The sequence below is a fragment of the Trachurus trachurus genome (genome assembly GCF_905171665.1).
Source record: "Trachurus trachurus genome assembly, chromosome: 14".
NCBI classification, from domain to species: domain Eukaryota; kingdom Metazoa; phylum Chordata; class Actinopteri; order Carangiformes; family Carangidae; genus Trachurus; species Trachurus trachurus.
This window is the reverse complement of record NC_139903.1, coordinates 7,534,478-7,558,746: the sequence shown is the minus strand read 5'-3', so window position 1 is coordinate 7,558,746 and position 24,269 is coordinate 7,534,478. Positions and strand designations below refer to the sequence as shown.

Sequence of the window (24,269 nt, the reverse complement as noted above, 5' to 3'; positions counted from 1 at the left end):
AAATGTCTTGTTTTGTTCAACCAAAACTTCAAATATTCAGAACTAAGTTTGTCGTTCATGATGGCTCATTTCAGCATCGTCTTTGCACACACAGAGAGAGAGAGAGTACAGTAGTGACATCACAGAGGACATGTCGTGTGACACAAGATTAGTTTGCACAAATGTGATCCTTCAACTAACACAACTGTGGTTTTCCCACAACTCGTCTACACCAGGGTGTCTCAAAAGACAGATTTAAGGATTTTTAGACACACAGATGTTTTCATTTATCAAACATCCAAGTCATTCCTCCCACACAATCAGCGACCACAATCTTGAAAGAGCGAGGATCAGTGGAACAAGCAACGCCATTGATTTGTCATTACTTTGGTTATATAAAAGGTTAGTGCTACCTATTTGCACATATTTATGAACCTAGTGCGTTGTTAACTAGAGGTCGCATCGCATCCCACCACCACTCAGATTAGTTTCAGCCACAGAAACTATTAAACTGCTCTGTAAAGTTTTGAGTTGTTGTGGCTCAAAGGAGATTTCTCAGATCACACTAACCTTTAAAATTTGACAACCGTTTTCCTTTTTTGAGTTGATGTTTGTGCCAAATTTGAAGGAAGTTGTGTCGAGGAGTTGCTGAGACGTCGCCACCGCAAGAATGAGATGGACGACCTGAAAAACAGTGCGGCCGCTACTTGAACGTTGGCCCGGCCGTGTGGATGAATAAAAGTGTTACTGTTTACATTAAGAATGGGCCCAATGCAGTGAGACTGAAGCACTTGTTATTTAATGTGACCAACAGCTCAGATACATCTCAAGAAATAACAACAAAATAATAGAAATGATGACAATTATATTAATATATTGGAGAGTTTGTACAAACTGTTACACACAGCAGCAGCAGCTTCTTCTTCTTCTTTTTCTTTGCTCTTTTCTGTTCTTGTCGTGTTTGACTCTGAAATGCAGCCACACATCTGCCTTCAGACCTGTGCCTTCGCCGCAGCCGTGTCGGCCATTTTCTCGTCTTGTCACATGACCAACGGCTTCCAACAGCTTCACACATCCATAAGGAAAAAAAGGCCTTAGAGACCGTAAAAGGCACGTTATAAATTAAATCTCAGGATTTTAAATAGAAGTTAAATGAAGGTTAATTTAGATTTGAAAAAGGGTTTGTTTGTTTTTCTTTTCAGTAGAGCAGCCCTCTAATGGATGATGTTAAACAACAGGTAGCACAGCAGTGAGGTAGAAACTTGAGTGGCGTTGACACATTAAAAAAAACATAAAAACAGTTATATCAAATGTCTTTTTCCAGGAAACGTCGTGAGATTATTTATCAGAGGGGGAAAATAGAAGCACCAGGGGAAATGGCAGTGATTTGTCCGTGTCCTTCAGGCCGAGTGTGTGGATTATTTTCTGCTGATATAAATGTACCTAGTCAGTCAACTTATTTAAAACATCAAGTATTATCAGCTGTACGCACTTAATAAAAAGGTTTATAACACATTGTCATGAAGCTGTTTGCAGATATGAAGACAGTTAATCCTGAGCGCAGTGTCTCCTATGAAGACATTAATTATTTTGATTCATTTAGTATATTGTTGTTCATTATGTTTTGTTTTTTTTACGAAAGGAGGTCGAGTTGGTAACAAAGACTTTATGCGTGCAAAAATCTAAAAACACTTATCTGCTTATTACTACATAGTCTCGTTAAAATCCATTTGTTGAAGCCATTTTGATGGAGTTTGACTTCCTGAGACAAAACAAGAAAGTTTAATATGTCAATTAGAAATGGGAGAGACATTTATTTATGTCCTGACATTTCATAGGTCATACGATTCTTTGTTTTACGTGTTATAAGCTGTTTGCAGTTTCTGTCTGATGACTGAACTGTGTCCTTAAAGGTTTTTATTGTTTTGTTTTTTCCCACTTGCACTGTCACTGACTGTCAAAGTCTTGAAAGCACAAACATTGAACTGTATTTTTACGATATAGTGTTTTAAGCTTCTAACATGTAATATGTTTATGTCATGAGAGTGTGCCACTATTAACATGCCTAAATGCCAAAACAAAGGAAAAGGCTAAGAAGTGTGGGACGTGACTGACTGTCAGCTGGTTATTAACACTGGACTCGTGTACTTGAGATTTTGTGCCAAAGATGTTAAGTTACAACAGTTTTTTATTATTATTTATTTAAATGCATTGCCTTCTTTAAAGTATTTATTAATATTTTAAACATTTGTTTACATTTTTAAGTTTTTCTTTAAGACTAAATATATCTGCTCAGGATGTTTAATTTGAGATAATATTCAAAGTGTATTGGAAACCTTTAACATTACCCCCCATGATGAACTGATGCCTTCTGTCAGTGCACTGCTACAGATTAAAAACTACAATAACTGAGTTTATTGTCTTTGTGTGTTTATGGCCTCATAGAAACTTTGATTTAAACCCACGCTCTGACAGATATAATCATGTGAAATCTTACAATTAAACATAAAACTAGTTTTTTTTTTTCTTATTGGTTTTAGGTGATATCAGGTGTTGTCAAGGTTGCTGCATGGGCAGCAAGATCGGCACTTTGCATGGCAACGATAATGGCAGTAACAGGCGTTGCATTGCCTGAATGTGTCACGTTGGGTTATTAAGCGTATGTCACTGATGTTGCCATCTTCTGACCCAGTTCTGACCAACCGTCCTGACCAGTACCAGTAAACGCCACGGAAGTTGCCGGACTAACCCGAATGCTTACAGATATTTTAATTAACTCTCTATTATTATCCTTGGGACCTCTTCCTTGATTGTGCTGTTACCGATAGCCTATCTTAGATTTCTTGTGACGGTAAAGTTAGTCTGTTTCCTTGTACCTGTGGCATTGTTCCAGATAATTCCCTTGCAGTTGTTTTGTCTGCACGACAAAGCATACTTTTCTTTTGATAGTGCATACCAAAGATACCAAAACTGTTGCCGTTCCAGCTCAAGCACCAAGAGATTGAAAACAAGAAGAGTTTTTGCAGAGCAGGTTGTGTCCTTTGAATTGTGTAATCTATAATTAAGTGTGCTATCCAGCTATTTTATTTTATTTTTTCGTTTGAAGAACTGGTCTGGTAGCGATATGTATTTGATGAGTTGTTTTCTTTTTGCTTGACCTAGTTCAGGGCCACTGTTGAGACAAATTAAAGGGATAGTGCACCAAAAAATGAAATTCATTTATTATTGACTCACCCTCATGCTGATTAATACTCGTAGTTTTCCTTATATGAGAGTCAATAGCGTCCGACACAAAAAGGTTTATAAAACTACGCAAAACCCTCTAATATTCATCCACACTGCTCGTCCGCTGCAATTAAGTGTCCTGAAGGGATATAGTCCAGAGTTTACTCAAAACGACGTCACTTAGGACATTATTACAGCCTAAACAGTCCTGTATTGAATTTGCCTGGGGCGCGTTTTTACATTCACATGCGTGAACATCAGAGTAATGTAAAAATGTCCTAAATTATGTTGGTTTGAGTAAACTCTGGACTATATCCCTTCAGGACACTTGGATTGCAGCGGACGAGCAGAATGGAGGAAGATTACAAGGTTTTTGTGTTTTATGGACCTTTGTGTGTCGGGCGCTATTGACTCTCATATAAGGATTTCAGTCGAGTGGTATGGTATACCCTGGAAGCTATACGTGATAAAAACACATTAACTCTCATATTAACAGAGTTACTCAATGTTGTGTGGTAAGGAACTGGTGGATGTTGCAAAGCAGTAGTGATATTTTGAGCATTATATAGAGGCCAAAGTCACGGTTAGAAGAACTGCCCCCATTACTTCGCTGTTTAACTGCAGTGTAGCGCAGCTAGCAGGAGGAGAGCTAGGTCCGGTCTGCACATATTTTTGTCAGACTTTTTTCCTGGTTGCACTCAGGGGCCTAGAGCTGTAGAGCATTACTTAGAAAATGACTGGAATTCTCCTTTAATCTAGGTTTAGCACACTAAAGGAAACGGGGAAAACAACGCAGGCATCAAGCACAAGACGCAGGACAACAGACTAAAAAAAGATAAAGGGAGAACAAGGAAATAAGATACAGGTTGTGCGATCAGACACATGAGATAATCACAACAACTTCAAAACTAAACAGGGAACAACTAAACAGGGGAACACATAGAGAGCGTCACACTCAGATCAGTATCGAACAGTGACGTTTCCCAAATAGGTGTTGTGCTATAAACATTAACATGAAATTGAGAACAGTGATTTCATTTCCACACAGTTTAATTCCTGGTTTACATTAGCAATCACATCAAGAAAAAGCATAATGTTTTTTGTTGTTGTTGTTGTTGTTGTTATTATTGCAACCAAAAACAGTGAAAGATTCATGATTCATGTTCAAAAGCTACTGGTAATGTTCCCACTTCTCACAACTGAAGGCTGGAAAACTGCTGCTGTGATTTCACAAGAGTGGGCAGATCATACAAAAAAAAGCTCCTTATGAAACTAAACCTATCAACAGCAATATAAAATTGAGAAGGATGGTTTCATTTCCACACAGGTAGTTTAATTCCTGATTTAGGCTACATTGTCCTTCTTGGTCAAATGGACCTAATCTGTTCACTTCCTCCATCCTTCCTTCCTTCCTTCCTTCCTTCCTTCCTTCCTTCCTTCCTTCCTTCCTTCCTTCCTTCCTTCCTTCCTTCCTTCCTTCCTTCCTTCCTTCCTTCCTTCCTTCCTTCCTTCCTTCCTTCCCTTCGTCCTTACTTCTTCTTCCTTCCTCTTTTGATCCATGTTGACCTGGTCTGTTCCCTCCCTCCATCTTTCTTTCCTTCCCTTTTCGCTTCCATCTTTCCACAATCCTTTTTGCATCCCTCCCTTCCTTCCCTCCGTCCTTACTTCTTCCTTCTTTTTTGTTTCTGTTCCCTCCCTCCATCTATCTTTCCTTCCTTTTCCCCTTCCTTCTTTCCTCCCATTGTTCCCTTTGTCCTTCCTTCCTTCCTTCCTTCTTTCCCTTCGTCCTTCCTTCCTTCCTTCTATCCCTTTATCCTTCCTTCTTTCCCTTTGTCCTTCCCTCCTTCCTTTCTTCCTTCCTTCTTTGACCCAGGAGAAGCCTGTGAATATTCTCATTTGTCCAGGTCATCGTTATCCCAAAGAAATGGACTTGGTTATTTGTCTAGGAAGACGTTTCACCTCTCATCCAAGAGGCTTCAGCATCTGACCCGACTGGGACTGGTCCAACTATCTGGAGATCCAGGTATTTAACCTCTTGTGGGGGCGTTCACCGACATCATCGGTCTTGTGAACGCCCCCACAAGAGGTTAAAGTCCCCCTCCCGCGACCCTTTTTGGTTATTTCAAATCCAGCAGCTCATTAGCAATGCACCTCTGGGGGGTGGGCGGAGACTGCGCTGCTCTACACCCGCCCAGCCACCTCCTCGCACCCCACCCCCCTCTCGCTGACAGCTGGACATATGTACAATTACCAATTCAGCGCGTTTAGCGTAAAACTGCACACTAGGATTCGAAAAAAAATTTAAACCAAACCAAAAACAGTGAATGATCACATATCAGCCATATCAACGATCACTAAGTCTGTTCCTCATACCTCTGAAAATGTGACATCTTGTAAGACGATTTCCTTGTTTTACCTGTTTTTGGGGAATGTTTACTGTGAAAAAAAAGATTTCATATCTCAACAAGATCACCCCACCCCCACCCCCCCCCCATCCTCTGATCTATATCCTTTTCTTTCTGCTCTGTTATATAAGGTCGTGACATTTGGAGACCAAGTTATTGACTGTGGACATTTCCAGTGTGAGGGATGAAGGTCGCTGTGTGTTTCCTGCTGTTGATCTGCTGTGTCTCCACAGAGGCACAAAGCAACGATGCTGTGCTGCTGAAAGACATGACCACCTCTCTAGCCCAGCTAGGGCGGAAGGTGACGTCCTTACAAAAACACGTTAAAGGTACGGTAACATATTTGATAGAAATAACAGTTTTTTTATTATTATTTCAAAGGAATTTCCTTGCCCAGTAAAATTAATTAACAAGTACGATTATTTCATGCTCTTTTTCTTAGTACAAGAGGCTGAGATCACCAGGCTGAAGCAACAGAGACAAGGTAAGGCGATAATTTTTATAATACGCCACTAATTTGTAGTCGATGTAGGCCTACAATATGTCACTAGAAACTATAATCTCATAAACATGCTGTCATGACTTTTAAGTGTGAATATGTGGTTGAGTAGGAATAAACTGTTAAGCAAATTATTAAATTTCATAAAACAATTAGGCCTATTTTCCCACAAGATAAAATTGAGTCTCATGTTTGCAATTCTTATACCTAATGGTGTATTGTTTCATTGGAACTACACTTTTTTGTGAAAGGACTCAAAATGAGCACAGAACACACACAGAATAATCAAAAGTTGATATGTTCACTTAGAGCTGGGCAATAAAACAACTTCTTTGATTAATGTGTGTCAAACTCAATCAAGGGGGCAAAATGTAAAACACAAAGTAGCTATGCCGTGGGCCAAAAATAACTTTGTTTTTCATTGACGGTGCCTTCAAGCAAAATGAGAACAGCTGATCTATTGCTTGGTGATGACCGTATTTTATCTGTTGCGGTGTAGTTGTTGTGAATAGTGTGAGCTCTGTAGCCTACTGGTGGGCCATTAATCATGGATAATATGACATTTTCTTCGGGGGGCCACATAACATTATATCGCAGGCCGGATCTTGCCCGTGTGTGGTTTGAAGACAATGTTTGAAAATGAAAATGTAATTTCACTTTAACTTTGGTAATTACAGTACAGCGGTCAGTGTGTAGTTTCTGTCTGAGTTTCTGCTGGTTTGAGGTGAACCTTAATAGGCCTTTAATCTGAACAAACCTGTCACTCTGAATCACACAAAAATCTTTTTACAGTAGGCTACTACCACAATCTCTCTTAATTTTTCATGAAATAGGCTACCTAATATTTCCCCCAGGGAGGACATCGAGTTTTTCTTTAATTTGGCAAATTAAAGCAGAAGTAAGCGATCCGGTCGTTTTGGCTAATGCTGCGTTCCAGGCAGGCTTTTGAAACCGTAAATTACAGCTTCAAGTCACGACTTATGACTTTGTAGCGTTTCAGGCAACCCACTCGTGTTTTTCCGACCTGTTTTACCTGTGAAAGTCACAATAACGGCCACTCGTAAAAACACGAGTTACGAGTTGCCTTGAACGCACCATAACGTCTTGTCAGCCGATGGAGTTAGCAGCCCCCGCCCTCGTCATGGATCTATTGGTCCTCGTCCCTACGTCACCACATTCACGCGCATCCCTTGGCTGCACACACAGCCCTTCATGCCGTTCTCTCTCCTCATTGGATAAAACTTGTAGGATACGAGAAAAGTTTTCTCCTGGCTCAGAGCAGAGCAGAGTGACTGAGAGACCCGTGTTTCGGTCCAAACACTCTATGTAAGTGATTGCTGTCGGAAGATATAACTATTTAAGATTTATATTAACACAAAAATATCGCTTACTTCTGCTTTAATGTCAGTGATTGAAACAGACAAGAGAAACAGCACAATTGAAAAATTCAACTAAAAAACTAAAAATCAAATCTTTTTTTCCTATTTGTGCAACAATTTGGAACGCATTGTAGAGCTGAAAAGCGTTGGTTCATCAACATGTCGAAGACAATCCAGCCAGATACAAATCATAAACAATTAATTAGGTGTGTTTTTGAAAAACTGAAATTATTCTCCATCTCAGTCCAACAGGTGGTCTTTTCAGCCTCTCTGTCGGACCACGCCCACGTGGCTCTTGGACACTATCACCATTTTGTGATTATGGTCTTAAGAAATGCCATAACAAACATCGGAAATGCCTACAATCCAAACACAGGTACTTCAATTTTGAAATCATGATGAATCATACCACTTATTTGGTATGTGGTCTAATGTCATGCTGACTAAACAAATTTCCCACAGGTGTTTTCACTGCACCAGTGAAAGGAGCTTACCACTTCGAGTGGCACATCGCTGGGCATGGACATGTTACCGGCGCTGGGTTGGTCAAGAACAATGAGCCGATTTTTATAGCATACGAGTACCAGGGGCATCATCTGGCCAGTTCTTCTCAAAGTGTTTCGCTGCCCCTCAAGGCTGGAGATGTTGTTTTTCTCCGCGTGTGGCCTCACACTCAAGTATTTGACAATATCAACCACCACAGCACCTTCAGTGGTCATCTGCTTTTCACTATGTGAGTGGAGCAGACGAGGCATGTCTCTTTTCTCTTTTCTCTTTTCATAAACTTTGAATGAACATGTCTCATTTTCCTTTAACCTAGATCACAGAGCTTTGTAAGTGTAACTTTGTAAAGGGTCAGATGATTTTTGCATCCAAAATACACACAATGAATTGGTTTAATGGGTATACCGGTATTTGTTTCTTTTAATTCAATGTGATTGATTTGTATGGTTCTCTATCATGTTAATAAAAGAATAAATCATTGATTAGAGTCTGTGTAGATGTGTCTTTATTATTTTCAAGCTACCAGATATAAACATAAATACAGGATTACAGTCACATTAAACATGGCAGAACTAATTAGTTCTTCTGTAACTGTCCCTGAAAGCATCATTGATCCCATGGGAATTAGCAATCTAGGCTTATTACCTCCATTATCAGATTTTAAAAAAGGTGTCGATGGATGAAAATACATTTGCCACTGAAGACAAAAAAGTTCAATGGATAGTGTTTTCATAAAAGGTCAGATTTCGTAGGTGTATTTAAGAGACATAGGCTACACAAACTCATCTTATTAAATAGGAGTTGCATGTCACTCTGTGAAATTTTGACCGTATATTACTTTTTACTAATTGCATAATGTTACTACAGTGTTACTTTCATAGAAAAGTAGCCTACATGAAATGATTCTTGATTTTAAGTATGCAGTAGGCTATCATAACGGCATTTCTGACGTTAAATAAAAAATAAAGTTTGAAAATCGGTCAAAAACTAAGCAAGTTCTGGTTATTTTAGTAGAACATGCACAATGGGCTTAAAGGGAGCGATTGAGCTGACTGACACGATAGAGGTGGCGGCCTTGTGGCGACTCCGTGTCCAGTAATAAAGTAATAATGTTCCTCATACCTGCTCTGGCAATGTGACATATTGTAAGATGAGGAGTTACCTTGTTTTACCTGTTTTGGGGAATGCATCCCTTTTTTCCACTCTGTTAGCCTATATAAGGTCATGAAATTTGGAGACCAATTGTGAACATTTCCATCCAGTGTGAGGGATGAAGGTCGCTGTGTGTTTCCTGCTGTTGCTGCTGCTCTGCTGTGTCTCCACAGAGGCACAAAGCAACGATGCTGCGCTGCTGAGAGACATGACCACCTCTCTAGCCCAGCTACGGGTGAAGGTGACATCCTTACAAAAACAGGCTAAAGGTACAGTAACTCATTTGATATATGATAGAAAAAACTGTTTTGATTTTGTTTTTTAAATTATTATTTCAAAGGAATTTCCTTGCTCAGTAAAATTAATTAACACAAATATTTCATGCTCTTTTTCTTAGCACGAGATGTAAAAATGAAGCAGCAGGAGGCTGAGATTACCAGGCTGAAGAAACAGACTCAAGGTAATGCAAAATGTTTAATGTATAATAAACCACTGGTTTATAGTTGGGACAAACAAACAAAAAACACATGGGCCAGTTTGAAGACAATGTTTGAAAATAAAAATTTTATTTCACTTTGACTTAGGTCAATTACAGTACAGAGTACCAGTACCCCGATCTCCTTTAATTTTTCATTAAATATCCAATGCCAAGCGAGTTTCACTATTACAGTCCCTTGGCATCCAAAAAGGAATAGGCTGGAGCTCGACTGGTGCACAATCCTTTATTATTTGCCATGCACCGTGAAACTAAAACACACAAGGTACAAAACTATACATTTGTTAAATTATACTGTGTAGCCTACAGTTTACAGTTTATACTCCTGATCATCATTTACATTCATATTATTTACCGACACAATTCGCTTTCAACACACAACGACATGTTCAAGGTTCAAGAGTCTTTATTATCCCCTAGGGGCAATTTGTTTCACAGCAAATAGCAAACATGCAACAAACAGGTTCATCATGTTGCAGCCATCAACACTTGTTCCAAACACGCCAAACATTTACCAACCCTAACCTCATTTCACCTACCATGAAGGTCGTAATTCTCTTCATTCCACATGTGCCCAGCATAAGTTTGGCGTGTGATGACACAATAAACCTTATTCTATTTCTGGGGCAAATGAGAATACCCTGCAATGTGCATAGTACAAAGACCCCCTAGTGGCCACTTACAGACTTCATATTTTTTGTAAACTTTACACTATTTTACGCTTTTCATATGCAGAAACTCTTTATACTCTCTATTCTCCGTCTCAGTCCAACAGGTGGTCTTTTCAGCCTCTCTGGTGGACAAAGGCCATGTGTTTCTTGGACACTATAACCATTTTGTGATTATGGTCTTAAGACATGCCATAACAAACATCGGAAATGCCTACAACCCAAACACAGGTACTTCAATTTTGAAATCATGATGAATCATACACTTATTTGGTATGTGGTCTAATGTCATGCTGACTAAACAAATTTCCCACAGGTGTTTTCACTGCACCAGTGAAAGGAGCTTACCACTTCGAGTGGCACATCGCTGGGCATGGACATGTTACCGGCGCTGGGTTGGTCAAGAACAATGAGCCGATTTTTATAGCATACGAGTACCAGGGGCATCATCTGGGCAGTTCTTCTCAAAGTGTTTCGCTGCCTCTCAAGGCTGGAGATGTTGTTTTTCTCCGTGTGTGGCCTCACACTCAAGTATTTGACAATATCAACCACCACAGCACCTTCAGTGGTCATCTGCTTTTCACTATGTGAGTGAAGGCATGTCTCTTTTCTTTCTTAAGTCATAAACTTTGAATGAACATGTCTCATTTTCCTTTAACCTAGATCACGGAGCTCTGTAAGTGTAACTTTGTAAAAGGTCAGATGATTTTTGCATCCAAAATACACACAATGAATTGGTTTAATGGGTAGGCTATACCGGTATTTATTTCTTTTAATTCAATGTGATTGATTTGTATGGTTCTAATCTCTATCATGTTAATTAAAGAATAAATCATTGATTAGAGTCTGTGTAGATGTGTCTTTATTATTTTCAACATAAATACTGGATTACAGTCACATTAAACATGGCAGACCTAATTAGTTCTTAATCCTTCTGTAACTGTCCCCGAAAGCATCATTGATAATTCTCAGAGGGACCTGTGTTTGCTGTGTTTCCCATGGGAATTAGCAATCTAGGCTTATTATCTCCATTATCAGATTTTAAAAAAGGTGTCGATGGATGAAAATACATTTGCCACTGAAGACAAAAAAGTTCAATGGATAGGCTTTTCATAAAAGGTCAGATTTCGTAGGTGTATTTAAGAGACAAACTCATCTTATTAAATAGGAGTTGCATGTCACGGGGTGACTATTGGCTCAGATGGGTGATCTGCACTAAGTCTTGCAACTCTGTGAAATGACCGTATATACCTATTACTTTTTACTAATTGCATAATGTTACTACAGTGTTACTTTGATAGAAAAGTAGCCTATACATGATTAAAATGATTCTTGATTTTAAGTAACATAACTTTTCAAACTAATACAGTTTGAAAATCGGTCAAAAACTAAGCAAGTTCTGATTATTATGCACAATGGGCTTAAAGGGAGCGATCGAGCGGACTGACACGAGGTGGCAGCCTTGTGGCGACGCCGTGTCATGGTCAGCACCATTGGGTGAGCCATCTAGTCCTTCTGAAATTTAACATTTTAGTGTCAAAATGTTCAGAAGAGATGTGGCTTGTGGAAAATGACTCCAATATTTACTTCAGTGACTATATGAAGTAAAAAATCGACCATAATCTGTGTTCACATTCACTTCTCCCATTAGACTGCATAGTCTCCTAAAGGGACGGGGCCATGGAGAAGCCCTTAGTGACGATAGGCCTACAGGAAGCTGACTCATCATGGGGCATGGTCTTGGTTTGTTTATGTTTTTTCATTATTGTTATTTTCTCTCTTTTCTTTCTATTATTCCATTATGTCTTCCTTTATTTCCCCATGTATGTTAACATATATGTTTGTCTTAAGTGCTTTGATGATGCTGTCATGCCTATCATCATGTCTAAATAAAGCACTCAGGCCTTTTCTTTGGTAGCAGAGCAACAGAGCAGCTGAAAACGAGCACTGGTAAGCCAACGTTCCCCCCTACTGGCCTGAAGGAGCAACTTCTTATTGATTGATTTGTTGATGATTGATTGTGCAGCTGAGGAACTGAATTCAGGATAAATAAAGTCTATCTATCTATCTATCTATCTATCTATCTATCTATCTATCTAATCAAACTGTTTACAGGACAATGGGGGCTGAGTTATATGTTATTTAGCAAAGTAATGTAGGCTAATAAAAGTACCTGTATTATTTATATTTTATATGTTTTAATCTGGTTTGTGAAACAGAATGAACATCCACTTACACATTATAATTAATAGAAAAACGCTGTTTCCTTGTTAATTTTTGTTAATGTGACAATATTGACCCACATCAGTTAGTAGTAGTCTCAGTGTACATTCCACTGTCTCTTGAGGCCTGAGATGTCAATTTTTTTGTGTGTGGCCTCACACTGAGGTATCACTTATTATGAACATGTCTCGTTTTCTTCTGACCTAGATCACAGTGATCTAGGTCGTGAATGTAAGTGTAAATATGTAAAGGGTCAGACTCTTTCTGCATCCAAAATAAACACAATGAATTAGTTTATTGGGTAGGCTGTTTCTTTTTATTCGATGTGATATTGATTTGGTTCTCCATCATGTTAATTAGCCTAAATAAGTTAGTTAGTTTTCCTTCTGTAACTGTCCCAATACATGTATTCATTGCCAAGTGCCCAGGCCGACTCAATGTAACCAATGAATTTCCTGCCAATGAAGACAAAAAAAAGGTCAATGGAGGTATTTTCATAAAGGGACAGATTCTCCATTAGCATTTTAGATAGGCTATTAATATTGACAGTATTCCTCCGCTAAAGAGAAAATATAATGTTATATACAATCTATACCATATTTAATTGAAACAAAGTTTGGATATAGCATAGATAGCCTACTCTTTTGTAGAACATTTTTAATTATCTTAAAGCAGAAGTAAGCGATCCGGTCGTTTTGGCTAATGCTGCGTTCCAGGCAGGCTTTTGAAACCGTAAATTACAGCTTCAAGTCACAACTTACGACTTTGTAGCGTTCCAGGCAACCCACTCGTGTTTTTCCGACCTGTTTTACCGGTGAAAGTCACTATAACGGCCACTCGTAACTTCTGACCCGTGAACTTGTACCAGATCAAACTGGTACGACTTCACAGGTCGGAAAAACACGAGTTACATGTTTCCTTGAACGCACCATAACAGTCCTCGTCCCTACGTCACCACATTCACGGCGTCCCTTGGCTGCACACACAGCCCTGCATGCCGTTCTCTCTCCTCATTGGATAAAAACTGTAGGATACGATAAATGTTTTCTCCTCGGCTCAGAGCAGAGCAGAGTGACTGACAGACCCGTGTTTCAGACCAAACACTCTATGTAAGTGATTGCTGTCGGAAGATATAACTATTTAAGACTTATATTAACACAAATCACTTACTTCTGCTTTAAAGTTATTGAATTGCATCACATAAACCAAAATGAGCGAGTGAGAGGGAGACATTCACAGTTAAAAAAAGAAAAAGATGTCATTGCAGCTGTGGTTTTGACTGGTATTGAGAAAAAATCCAGCTCAACCAAGACTGAGACAAGACCAACACCTTGAAAGTGTTGTCTCAAGACCAAGCCTGTTTCTTTAGTAGCCTACTACAACACTATGTCCAATGCATAAGATGAGTAATACAGTAGGCTATTTTATTTTGCAAAGTAACATAATAAGAAAAGTACTCGTATTGTTTATATTTGACTATGTTATAATTTGACGTCTGAAGCAGAATTAACATCCTCTTACACAATATGATGAATAGAAAAATGTTGTTTGATAACAAATTGTTAATTTTGTGTTATCATAACAATACTGACCCACATCAGTTAGTGAAGGAGCTTTGTAATAACAACAGTCTGTTCCACATACTTCACTGTCAGGCCTATGTTGTTCTTCTTGTTGTACAATGAGGTGTAACTTCCCGTAAAAATGATTTAACATCTCAGACATCCAACCTCCCCCCACCTCCGTGACCCAGATGCCTCTTTCTGCTTCCCTATATAAAGTCGACACAGGGGTTTGGTTGCAGACAAAGTTATTGACAGTGGACATTTTCCAGTGTGAAGGATGAAGGTTGTGGAGAGTATCTGGGATCATTTCAACGGACGTAAGTAGATTTAGCTTCATGAGACACAGCTCACTGTCCACTATGGTTCTCCATTCAGAAACGGTGGAAGCTAGTTTTCTGGCCCCTGAGCGGGAGCGCCTGTTAGGGGAAGGGTTACCATATGGCGCTTTTCCACTAGCACGGCACGGCACGGCCCGCTTTTTTTGCTTTTCAACTAGCCCTAGTACCTGGTACCAGGTAGTTCTTTAAAATAGAGAAACAGAAGAACACTCCGTTCCTCATACTTGAAGCCTATAGTATAGGCGTTGTTTCTCTTGGTGTCATCTTGTATTTCCTGTTTTTTGGGCATTCGTTCTGTGGAAATCAAAGTTCTTTAAAATAGAGAAACAGAAGAACACTCTGATACAGGTGTATCTAAATAAAGTAGGATATGATGGAGGTCGGCCGTCTTCCCCATGACAGTGTTGTTAAAAAACAAAACAAATCCTGCATCATCTTAGAAGCTGATGAGTATAGTGATTTAGATTTTTACAAACTCATGGTGGTGCAGAAGAAACTCTCTCTCTCAAAACTGTCTGTGCTCTTTTTGTGTACGCAGCAAAACTGAAAAAGCAACAGAGCGACATCAACATACTGAAGACAAACTTGAATGGTATAGTTTTTTCTGTGACCTTTTATTTAGAACTTGTCGTCTGTACACACACAAAGAATAAAAGTGAGTCCTCTCCATCAGTCCGACAGGTGGCTTTCTCCGCCTCTCTGCTGGCTGATGGTGAAGCGACTATTGGAGTCTTCAACGAACACACCACTCTGATCTTCAAAAATGTCTTCACAAACATCGGAGGTGCCTACAATCCCAACACAGGTACTGAACTCTAAAATATTAAAGGGATAGTTCAATATTTTGGCAAATTGGCCCATTGCCATAATCCTTACAGTTTTAGGAGTAGGTTCGTTACCTTTAATTGTCGGTGCAAGCTATTTTTAGAACGGTGGAGCAGTGCCGCGAGCTGCTCAGAGCTACGCTACGGAGGCTAATGGGATTTCTTGATTTCTCTCATCAAACTCATCAAATACACAATCCAACAACTCCAAAACACTCTGGTGGACAAGTTGTGACCTGCACATTCACCATGCTATGAGATAATAACAGAACGTTACCAGACAGAGTTGTTTTAGAGGGAAATGCAGAGACCGCTTGCCGGAAAACTGCAACAAGTTTGATAAGGGAAACCAAGAAATGCCATTAGCTTCCGTAGCGTAGCCCTAAGCAGCTCTCGGCTCGGCTCGTCCGTTCTAAAAATAGCTTGCACCGACAATTAAAGGTAACGAACCTACTGCTATGACTATAGGGATTATGGCAATTTGCCAGAATGCTGCATAACTAGTTCACCAACCATTCTCATACACCACAGTTCCTTTACTGTAAGTGTCATTCCCTTTGCGTCACCATGCCCAACTGCCACTCACAGATACAGTATGAGCGCCAGGGCATTGAAAAGAATGAGCCTGAAACTCCGTGTGGAGCTGGGACATGTTCGCACACAAGCACACATTCACGATTTAGTACCTGTAGTTACTACGGCCCCCTGCCTAATCCCACAAACGACCGTCAGGGCCAAAAACGGAGCATCAATTGAGGCCACAACGTTTTTATCAAACTGTGTCTCTCACACAGCTGTAGTCACAGGTCGCTCCTGTAAAGACAGCGCCATGCTTACCCGCAGACTGGCCTCTTCACTCGCAGGTTGTGGAGAGTATCTGGGATCATTTCGACGGGCATAAGTAGCCTAGATTTCGCTTCATGAGACAAAGCTCACTGTCCACTATGGTTCTCCATTCAGAAACGGTTTGCCATGTGAGGATAGATGGCAAGCCTCCGACAGCCAACCTCATGGTTTATGCAAGGCATCCGTTAGCCCCAATGGAGCCTCTAGTAGGGGGGCTACAAATGTTATTGCTAAAAAAAACAGCCCTGTTAGTGGCAGTAGTTTCAGCGAAACAGGTGGGAAGTTTGGCAGCTTTGTCTGTACATCAGTCTTGTCTTACATTTTCCTGTGATAATAGGAGAGCGACTCTGCGTCCTGACCCTGTTCCAACCTAAGGTTGTTACAGCTGGGTTCAAACCCACTGTCATTAAAGGTGTACAGAAATGGCCGTTTGTCCTGTTTGTCGCGCCGAGTTGTCACGTGCTGCAACACGAGTTTACCCGAGTAAGGAAAACGAATTTGATTGGTCGTTATCGAGCGGGCGGGATATTCAAAGCTTGGGGCGAGACCGAGCTCAGTGTGTGTGTGTGCGTGTCTCAGACGTTTGAATGACGGATTACGGATCCAATATCAGTGGCTGGTGAATCGTGTACAGGCTGACGAATAATCCGTGCACCTGCATTATCCAATGCGGAAAAAAAAATACACACTTTCATCCCGGATTTAATCAAAAATAGAATTTTGCACAAAGTTTGGCCTACAACGTCTGAAAGATGAGTTATCACATTAATTTTATGATCCAGAGTGAGCTCAAATTCAGTTTTCTTTTCTGTACACCTTTAACCTGTCGTTAAAGTTTTCCCCTCCCCCTTAAATATCAGAGGAGGATGAGAGGTTACATAGCCTGTGTCCAGTTCATGCTCTCTCCATCTATGTAGAGGGAACCAGAGCCTTTCGGTGCTCTGATCAGCTGTTTGTTTGTTATGGGCCCCAGGCCATCTATCACCTTGGCTGACTCCACTCTACTAGGAGTGTGGTTACTTCCTGGGCATTGTTACAAGCTATCTCAGTGGAGGATGTGTGTGCAGCCGCCCCTTGGACCACTCCACACACCTTTGTGAGGTTTTATAACCTTGACAGAGTCTGCCGTGGCCGGGCCCAGTGTTGGATGAGATTTAAACAAAAACTCTGATCAAAATCAAAGCAAAGATCAAAAAAGGACTGTATTGTTGATATTTATATGCTCCATCTATGGGCTAATCCTAGGATGCTTTAGGCTAATTATAGAAACAGTCTTCATAATAGATGTTATTTTAAGATGAGTAATAGTGTAGGCTGTGTTATTTTGCAAAGTAACGTAATAAGAAAAATACTCGTATCGTTTATATTTGACTAATCTGATGTCTGAAACAGAATGAACATCCTCTTACAAAATATGATGAATAGAAAAATGTTGTTTGATAACAAACTGTTTTCTTGTTAATTTTGTGTTATCATACCAATATTGACGCACATCAGTTAGTGAAGGAGCTTTGTAATAACAACAGTCTGTTCCATATACGTCACCATCAGGCCTATATGTTGTTTTTCTTGTTGTACGATGAGCTGTAACTTCCCGTAAAAATGATTTAACATTTCAGACATCCTGCCTCCTACCTCAGATGCCTCTTTCTGCTTCCCTATATAAAGAATACACAGGGGTTTTGTTGCACACAAACTTATTGACAGTGGACATTTTCCAGTGTGAAGGATGAAGGTCGCTGCATCTGTGTTCCTGCTGCTGCTGCTCTGCTCCATCTCCGCCACAGGTCAGGTTAACTTGCAGATAAGCGAAGAGTCCGTGCCACAGGACATCCACGCTGTGCTGAGAGAGATGACCGCCTCACTGGCCCAACTGAAGGAGAAGGTGACGTCCCTACAAAAGGAGAACCAAGGTACGGTAACAGTCAGATACAGGTGCATCTAAATAAAGGTCCTTCCTGTGACAGTGTTGCCTGCTAGATCGTTTAAGGCACACATGGGCATTTAAAAAACAAAAAACAAAGCAAATCCTGCATCATCTTTGAGGCTAACCACTGATTTTGATTTTTACAAACTCACTGGTGCAGACGTGTCAGGTAGGTGGGATGCAGGACCCAAATGCATATTTCAAAGAACACAAAGGCTTTAATTACCAGCTCGACGTGACACAGGAACGTAGGAGACACACCATGGACCGACACACGACACACAACAATGAACCGACAAAGACAAAGGGAGACACTGAGGTTAAATACATGAGGGAACAAGACACAGGTGGTGCAATCAACAGAGGTGAGACACATTAGGTAATCAAGAGCAGGGAGCACACAGGAATACAAGACAAGGACTTCAAAATAAAACAGGAAACTAGGGCTGGAGATGTAAAATGAGTTTTGTTACACTGAGCTGTGACAACGCTGACCTAATAGCCTGAAGCAGGATTTAGCTTAACATAATAGACACAGACCATGACACAACACAGAACTTTTAAATAAAACAGGAACTAAACTAAACAGGGTCCCACAAAAGGACATAACACTAAGACAAGACAGACAAGGAACACCAAAGGGACTAAAGAAACCAAGAAACAAGAAGCCAAATTAACAAAAAACCGACCCACTGTGTGGCGGCAAACTCAGGTCGAAGAAGTGACAAGAAGAAACTCTCTCTCTCTCAAAGCTGTCTGTGCTCTTTTTGTGTACGCAGCAAAACTGGAAAAGCAGGAGGTTGCAGTAAAGAGACAACAGACCGACATCAACATACTGAAGACAAATCTGAAAGGTATAGTTTTTTTCTGTTGCCTTTTATTTAGAACTTGTCATCTGTACACATACAAGAAATAAAAGTGAGTCCTCTCCATCAGTCCGACAGGTGGCTTTCTCAGCCTCTCTGCTGGCTGAGGGTGAAGCGCAGGTTGGAGGCTTCAAAGAACACACCACTCTGATCTTCAAAAACGTCGTCACAAACATCGGAGGTGCCTACAATCCCAAGACAGGTACTGAACTCTGAAATATTAACAATAAGTGTTTTATTTTCTGCTTTGTTTAAAAGTCACTGTGATCAACAAACTTGGCAAAATGTTCCCACAGGTGTCTTCACTGCACCTGTGAAAGGAGTTTATCACTTTGAGTGGCACATGAATGGACGTGCTGCTGGTAGCACAGCTGCTGTGTTGGTCAAGAACACAAACCACATTTTTACTGCACATGAGCTTCAGTCAAGTGGTTTTGGGAGCGCGACTCAAAGTGTTTCACTGCTGCTGGAGGTCGGAGACGTCGTGTTTGTCCTTTTGTCGAGCCATAACTATACATTTGACAATCAAAACCACCATACCACCTTCAGTGGTCATCTGATTTTCCCTATGTAAAGAGAGAGTGTTTCCCTGATGTTTTTCACCTGGATCACTACGACATTAATAGACAATAATGTTATGCTGTGTCTTTTCTGTTTCTTTTTCAAAGCTTAAAGTGATGGGTTTTTCTGATTCTCTGTAATTTGAATAAAATAATTGACATCTTAATGTAGCCTACTCATTTATTTTTGTTCCCCTGTGAAATAACTTTAGACACAGAAAATAAAAAGAAAATAAAGGTGGTAGGGTCTTCAGCAATTGATCCTTTTGCCTGACCTTTGACCCTCGCTGAAACAGGGAGAGGAAAATGTGTATTAGACTGCATTGAACAAAATGTCCTCAGGGTGGTGCTGTGCTGCAGAGCTGGAGAGGGAGGCAAAGGTAGGAGTCACTGAATGGACAAGATTTAGGCCACGTTCAGACTGCAGGCAAATCTGATTCAAATCTGATTCCTTCTCATATCTCATATAAATTTTTAGGGCTGACTGTCCACACTGTTTTTAGCAAGTGTCCAAATCGCATTTGGCTCTGTTCAGACTGAGCCATGTCGTGGAAATTTTAAGCCGTTTGCTGTTGGTGAATAATGAAATAGAGACTTCGCCGGCGGAAATTATTTTATTTCCTTGCAAGGAAAGGTCAGTTCAAACCCAAGTGGGTGATGGTAAAGAAAAGACAAAGACATGGAGAGACCTAAACATTTATACTTGAGGAACGCCCCCTCAGGTATATTCCACACCCCTTTGTCTGCTGCAGGGGTCAGCCCCCTACTCAGGATATCTTTTCACAGGTATTGGCACCGACATCCTGGAGTGTGATTAAGAGGTCTAATCAACGCAATTTAAAATACAAAAGGGTTTGAGTATATCATGAGGAAATGAGAGGTTGGGTGTCTCTGAAACTTGAAATGCAATTACAAGGTCTAGATATTAAAATACAAATGGGTAACAAACAAAAGAAGATCTGATACCTTAGTTGGAGGGAAAGCAGGGGGTGGGGACGTCACAAGTGATTAAAACAAAGGAATATTCAAATTTACCATTACAGCCACATTATTGACCGATCTGACAGGTTGCTGCAACGACGATGTCGGAGCGGAGGCTACTCTGGCTGCAGCACAGTGATCTGCCCGGTGCTGCAGCCACACTACCCTGCTAGTTTCAACCTCAGCCCGCCTGGTGTGTGTGTGTGTGTGTGTGTGTGTGTGTGTGTGTGTGTGTGTGTGTGTGTGTGTGTGTGTGTGTGTGTGTGTGTGTGTGTGTGTGTGTGTGTGTGTGTGTGTGTGTGTGTGTGTGTGTGTAGCCACAGAGGCGGGAAACTCCAGCACCCCCAGAGATGGGAGCGCGCCGTCGCCGTCACTCCTGTCGCGGACAACACGGTAGTTTGCATAAAAGAAAAGTAACAAGAAGGAAATAGAGAGCCTAAGCGGAAGCAGGAAGTAACGGCGCCATGGGACCTCAACTCTGAAAAACTCGCCATTCAAATGAATGAGACTGAAAATTTTATTTCGTGATCCGATTGAATTGCGCCATGAGAAAAAAATATGTCCTCTACCTGTTTAAAACATCACGTTTCATGCCGAGAAATCAGCCGTTTGTCGTAAAACGGCAACAGAAGAATGTATTTTGTGTAAAGACCGCTCTACGGACTACAGATCTGTGTCCCACAGAAAATACGTCACCAACTGACACGGGAAAGGGCGGCATTTAGAGTGTGACGTCACCTACGCGACTTGTAGTCTTTCTGGTTACGGATTCTTCTGAATTTTATTCTACAATAGCTTTACAACAAACTGCTGATTTCTCGGGATGAAACGTGATGTTTTAAACAGGTAGAGGACATATTTTTTTCTCATGGCACAATTCAAACGGATCACGAAATAAAATTTTCAGTCTCATTCATTTGAATGGCGAGTTTTTCAGAGTTGAGGTCCCATGGTGACCGTTACTTCCTGCTTCCGCTTAGGCTCTCTATTGATATTTAACTGGAGCTCACGGGACCTGTAACACAGTGACAGCGCCGCGGAGAGTGACGTCACGGACAGTGAAAACCGATCTGAGTGTTTGGAGCTGTTCAGACTGAGACGCATCTGTCCAAATGCGATTTGAAACTACCTCCCGGAGGTGGTTTCGATCCGTTTTGCAAAAATCGGATTTCATAATCATGTGATTTGGGACTGTTCAGTCTTCAAAAGAGTCATCCGGTTCCAATCTGGAGGGGCTAAAAATCAGATTTTTGCTGGCAGTCTGAACGCGGCCTAACACCCAATTCACCATTTTGCACAGGAGATGAAGTTTAGGATATGTGTACAGTTATGCCTTTGGATATTCTTTTTTATTATTTTTATATATCCTATATATTATTTTTTTTTTTAAATTTTTAAGAGATTAAAACAAAAATTGTTATCAAAATATGCCTAAGTCTAAACCCTGTACAAATTATGAAAACTTCTCTCTTATGTGTGAGTCCTTGTACTTTGTTGGACTGTATTGATATTGATATTGCTCTATTGATGTGTTATTTTAAAATGGGACTCCCCAGAAAATATGGGTCGGCCAAACCAACCGCCAAACCCGTATTTGGCCAGGTTGGTGGTTGGTGAAGCAGCTTTGAAATAACAACAATCTGTTCCTCATACTTCACTGTGAGGCTTATGTGTTGTTCCTCTTGTCATATGATGAAGCGTCGTCTTGTTTTACAGGGATCACCATGTTATTGGGCCGTCACACTGACCTCTGATAACACGGAAAAGGAAATTGGACATGATCGACATGAATGCTGCATAACTAGTTCACCAATCATTCTCATTCACCACAGTTGCTTTAAGTGTCATTAGTTTCCTTTTTTCTTTTTCAAGACAAGTAGTTTTTTCTCATACCTTTTTGTTGACAGTTTCGGCATTTTCTTCCAGCTGATAAAGCGCGTCACCATCTGACATCACGGTGACTGTTCTGATGAAGGCGGAAGAAAACGCCGAAACCGTCAACAAAAAGGTATGAGAAAAAACTACTTGTCTTGAAAAAGAAAAAGGGAAACTAATTATTCCATACGGACATAATGAACTTTCACAGTGCTTCAAGTGTCATTCCCTGTGCGTCACCATGCCCATCTGCCACTCACAGATATGAGCGCCAGGGCATTGAAAAGAATGAGCCTGAAACTCAGCGTGGAGCTGGGACATGTTCACACACAAGCACACATTCATGATTTAGTTTGCTGGCAGTCTGAACGCGGCCTAACACCCAATTCACCATTTTGCACAGGAGATGAAGTTTAGGGTAGGCTATGTGTTCAGTTATGCCTTTGGATATCCTTTTTTTTTTTGAAGAGATTAAAACAAAATTTTTTATCAAAATATGCCTAAACCCTGTACAAATTATGAAAACTTCTCTCTTATGTGTGAGTCCTTGTACTTTGTTGGACTGTATTGATATTGATATTGCTCTATTGATGTGTTATTTTATGAGTCGGCCAAACTAACTGGCAACCCCATATTTGGCTGGCTTAGGAGCTCTGAAATAACTACGGAAGCCCTAAAGGGTCAAGTCCGTATAATTTTTTTTATTATCGTTTTCTCGTGATAACGACTTATTATTTCGTTATCTCGAGATAACAAAGTCTGTTTTCTCGTGATAACGACTTATTATTTCGTTATCTCGAGATAACAAAGTCTGTTTTCTCGTGATAACGAATTAATTTATGTCGTTATCTCGAGATAACAAAGACCGTTTTCTCGTGATAACGAAATAATCATACAATGACATGGTTGCCCAGGAACATGTTTCCCCGGTGCAACCGCTTCTGTTTACGGGGAAGTAGCAGCTGGTTAGCCGCTGTATGTTCGTAGCAGGGGGCTACTACGTATTAACTGACTCGCCGCTCTGTGTGTCGCGGTGATAATTTAACCGTGAAAAGTAGGCTACAACACACACAACATAACGTTACAGCCGCAGTGTTGTGAGTGAATCATGTCGGGACAACCAGGCTTCATGAACCCGCTCCACAGACCCCTGTGCTTGGCCGCCGCCGCCGCCGCTGCTCTAGTGGCGGCCGGGCACCGGGGTATGAAGCCTGGTTGTCCCGACATGACTCACTCACAACACTGCGGCTGTAACGTTATGTTGTGTGTGTTGTAGCCTACTTTTCGGCTACAAGTTCACACACAACATAACGTTACAGCCGCAGTGTTGTGAGTGAATCATGTCGGGACCAGAGCGATTGCTGGTCTGGACAACCAGGCTTCATGAACCCGCTCCACAGACCCCGGTGCCCGGCCGTAGGTGGCTCACACACCCGGGGAAGGACATCCTGGCAGTGAGGGTGTGTGAGCCCGCCGCCGCCGCCGATCGCCCGCCCCGCGGGAAGGCGATCAGTGAGCTTCGCCGGCCGGGCTCACACACCCAGAGGAGAAACTTTCTGCTTCTAGTTTAGGAGCAGCGCAGCGGCTGCAGCGCAGCGGCTGCAGCGAGCCGCTGCGCTGCTCCTAAACTTAACAACAACTTAGAAGCAGAAAGTTTCTCCTCTTAACTGCCAGGATCGCCTTCCCCGGGTGTGTGAGCCACCTACGGCCGGGCACCGGGGTCTGTGGAGCGGGTTCATGAAGCCTGGTTGTCCAGACCAGCAATCGCTCTGGTCCCGACATGATTCACTCACAACACTGCGGCTGTAACGTTATGTTGTGTGTGTTGTAGCCGAAAAGTAGGCTACAACACACACAACATAACGTTACAGCCGCAGTGTTGTGAGTGAGTCATGTCGGGACAACCAGGCTTCATACCCCGGTGCCCGGCCGCCACTAGAGCAGCGGCGGCGGCGGC

At 41.2% G+C, this 24,269-nt stretch overlaps 1 protein-coding gene across 1 annotated transcript in view; it reads left to right on the top strand.

Moving 5' to 3' along the window:
• Positions 1-24,269, top strand: part of LOC310996788 (histone H2B 1.1-like) — a 106,799-nt gene that overhangs the window by 49,608 nt on the left and 32,922 nt on the right. The gene's annotated exons all lie outside the window — the stretch shown is intronic.